The sequence below is a fragment of the Hylaeus volcanicus genome, unplaced genomic scaffold, assembly GCF_026283585.1.
Source record: "Hylaeus volcanicus isolate JK05 unplaced genomic scaffold, UHH_iyHylVolc1.0_haploid 8491, whole genome shotgun sequence".
NCBI lineage: Eukaryota > Metazoa > Arthropoda > Insecta > Hymenoptera > Colletidae > Hylaeus > Hylaeus volcanicus.
In genome coordinates, this window is record NW_026531946.1 from 1 (window position 1) to 3,401 (window position 3,401).

Below are 3,401 nucleotides of genomic sequence, written 5' to 3' on the forward strand. Positions count from 1 at the left end.
TTCAATATCTAATCAGGCGAATCGTGATTTAATTATATCAGAACAATCAGGCGCTTTACTATCTATGGCTTTTTATCAACTTATGTCTAAAGCAAATAATTTATATAATTTAATGAAATCTACTTCCGAAAACAAACAAATGATGTATTTTTGATTTCTTAGAAAGCGCAGCAGAAAAAATGTTCCTCTCATGCCATCCAATAAAAAAGTTGTCATAATTCGAATGCATACATTATGCTTAAACCACAAACTTTATTTGATGTCATCTAATGTACCTCCATCACAACCGAGTAATATTTAAAACTCAGACAAACTTTTTTATCGGTCCCAAACTTAAGCCGTTTGTTTTGATTTTACTTTAAAACAACACACTAAAGAGTTTTTTAAGGAAACAAAGACGACGAACCCAAGGTGTTCTTAACTTCTACCTTATGATTTACATTTTTCTTACTACGTCCTGAATTCGATTAACCACGATAGTCGACAAATATTTAAGTTTATTGATACCATGATATCATCAGCTTATTAGCAACAATCTGCATTATATTTAAATTTGATTGCTGAGAAAAGCAAGGTTTTTTCAAGTGGAATTAACGAAAGAAAGCCATTGGCTTTGACGCACAAACAACTAAATGGATTTCCACAGGTTACTGAACTCCTAAACTAAGTAATAAGGTAGCATACGACTCTTGTGTAAATTTACTGATGTTTTCAAATGAAGATGAGGTTCAAGTGACGCGACTCAGCAGTCGTCAATCACTGTCAAAAACTATAGTAACCTCATTTTTTTAAAACACAAAATTTATTCAGTATTTATTTAATATGAAAATTTCATCTAAATAGTCTTTAACTAATTTATTTACATTCTCATTTTCAGCATCGTCTTTTAAAAAATTTATTATCTAAGATTGTTTTTATTTCTTTAGAATTAACTTTAATCAGTGAAGACTTTATGGAATTAAAATTATTTATAACCTATTTTTGATAATTATTAAATTCTTCTTCTAGCTATAAAGCTTTTCAAGGTTTATGCAAAATTAATTAAAAAAAATTTGCCATGTGCTCAGTAGTGTAGTATATTTTAAATATAAATTACAATTAGAGTTTTAATTTATTGCTCATATTTTTTCGTAGATCTTAAAAGTCACAGACGGTGAAAAAGACGAAAATAAAAATATATGATGTTGGATATTTTTTGCGTTCAAAAGCAAGCATGGTAATGTATATCATTAAAGGGAAAATAAAAAAATATACAACAAGAACGTAAGAGAATTTCCAAAAAAAATATGCAACAATCCCTTTTAAAAAAAACGGAAACGTAAGTGTAATAATACTAATAGAACATGTAAAAAATTGTTTGTGTATAGTGAAGGTAATAAGCTTACGGATGTTGATGACGAAAATAAAAAATACTTCTGAAATAAGTGCAGATGATGTGGAGTCTGGAAGGGGATTCCTCGAAACGTTTAACTGAATTCATGGAAAACTTTATTTTATTTTTCAAAGTGTGTGTCTGATTCCACATCAAATAATTTTTCAAAATATGATCTTGTTGAAGAACCAAAGAGTTTGAAGAGTTCAGTTTCACACCGAATAAAAATTAGATAAGTTAAGCACCACTTTAGCGTTACGGGAAAAAGAAAGCATTCCAAACATAATGGTATACTTTCAGACAACCTTGGTAATTATCAATCTGAAGTTTTTTTTCCTGCAATATTAAATGTTAACTCGTCTTACACTCCAATTAAATTTAAGAATTTTTTTTTTTTGAATGTCTATTTGTGACACCGCATTATAGATGTTTTATTTACAGAACGCATTAAGTTTTCAATGTTGGACATCTTTTAAGCATTTCGTTAAGAATCAAATAAGTTTGAACGTATGTATGAGATCAAATGAAAAAAATATTGGAATTGTAGTGTATTTTACAAATGTCAAAACCGAAAAAAATAATTAAACAACTTCGAGTTATATTAATCTATGTTTAACTAAAGCTCAATTTATGTCTCCAGACTAAAACTATTTTTTATATCATTTTTAACTACTTTTAAACTAGTAAGACAAATGTATTATTTTTTGTGTGCATAGTCATTTCATCTATTGGTTTTCTATTCGCGCTCAATTTCGTCTTCATTTGATTTCAAATTGTTCCTGTTATCAATTGTTGTAATTCAACAGCATCGTAATAAATCTTTTTGACCACCAATATTAAAAAAAAAGCAATGAGTTTCGTTTTTCTTAAAATTGATTAGTAAATCACTAATCTTTCTGTAGAACGGAACGTGAATAATAAACATGCAGTAACACTTCTGTTTCATCTAAAAGGTTTCACATCATACTTATAATTAACTGCATGATTAAGAAAAAAATCTAAATCAAAAGAAAACGCGATGCGTTTCAACCTATTATAATAAACGTAAAAGGACTTGAGGAACTTTTACCCAAGAAAGTAGACCCACCTAAATTCATTTAATGAAAAAATTCACGCTAACGAATAGTGGAAAACTGAAAAAGAAAACATTTTCCGGATAAACTATGTTGTTTATTTTACAAAATTCAATTTAAAAACTTATAACAAAAAAAATTCCTGGTCTGCATGGCGAACGTATTTTATCCGTGATGCAATTTAATTGTAAATTTTATTTTTAAAGTAATATTGTTTTTTATAAGAGTTTGTTCTAAAAATTAAGTTTTTTTTTTTAATTACACGTATTTCACTATACCTAAATGCATCCTTTGTTCGATAACGCGGCTTCCATATTTCCTGAGAAAGAGTTATCGGTTACCCAGTTTAATATTTAAGTAAAAAGTCAATTCACTTATCACATTTATTGTTATATAACCTCAGAGTTATAACGAATCTGTGTGTTTGATGACGTATGTAACGCTGAAACCGACGAAAACTTTGTTAAATATATTTTAAATATATATTACAAAGAATCTTTTTGAACAAAAGATCGTGGTACACAATTTTTCTTTACTTGAAAACATTATCGAACAGGTTATTAAAAAAGATAAGTTTCCTTCATTTTGAAATTCTGCTTCAAGAACTGCATAGACTTTGCTCTCGTTGTCCGTGTGATATTGTCGTGGCTAAGCTTTAAAGCTAAGAAAAAATATTACGTTCAAAAAATTGTAATTAGCCTTTAATCTATTTTTATTTTTAAAATGTGGTTGCGCTCACTTTAATTTTGTTTCACCCACTGTAAATTTTTGTCTTTTAATTTTCCCTCTTGAGATACTCTTTAAAAATTGAATTCAATGATTGTTTGTCTTACTGCTATTTTTTTTATAATTGTGTTTACTATACAACAACACCTAAACTGCACTGTTTTTCTTCAATGATTTTTCAACAAGTTTAAAAAAAGATTAAAAACCAAACAGTCTAAACGTTTTTTTTT

General features: G+C 27.9%; 2 long non-coding RNA genes across 4 annotated transcripts; one reads left to right on the forward strand and one right to left on the reverse strand.

The window, feature by feature from the left end:
- The first annotated feature begins 6 nt into the window (after positions 1–6).
- LOC128882280 (uncharacterized) lies at positions 7–1,785 on the forward strand. Of its 3 annotated transcripts, none has more exons than XR_008458330.1 (3): positions 7–675; positions 1,135–1,318; positions 1,368–1,785. It is a non-coding gene; the product is annotated as an uncharacterized LOC128882280 (long non-coding RNA). The 3 variants fall into 3 exon arrangements; XR_008458332.1 differs by having other exon boundaries at positions 7–667; positions 927–1,318; XR_008458331.1 differs by having other exon boundaries at positions 7–667.
- Positions 1,786–2,128: 343 nt separating this feature from the next.
- LOC128882281 (uncharacterized) lies at positions 2,129–3,067 on the reverse strand. The gene is made up of 4 exons (XR_008458333.1): positions 2,982–3,067; positions 2,724–2,887; positions 2,460–2,678; positions 2,129–2,402 (listed from the first exon to the last, which is right to left on the reverse strand). It is a non-coding gene; the product is annotated as an uncharacterized LOC128882281 (long non-coding RNA).
- Between the last annotated feature and the right edge of the window lie 334 nt (positions 3,068–3,401).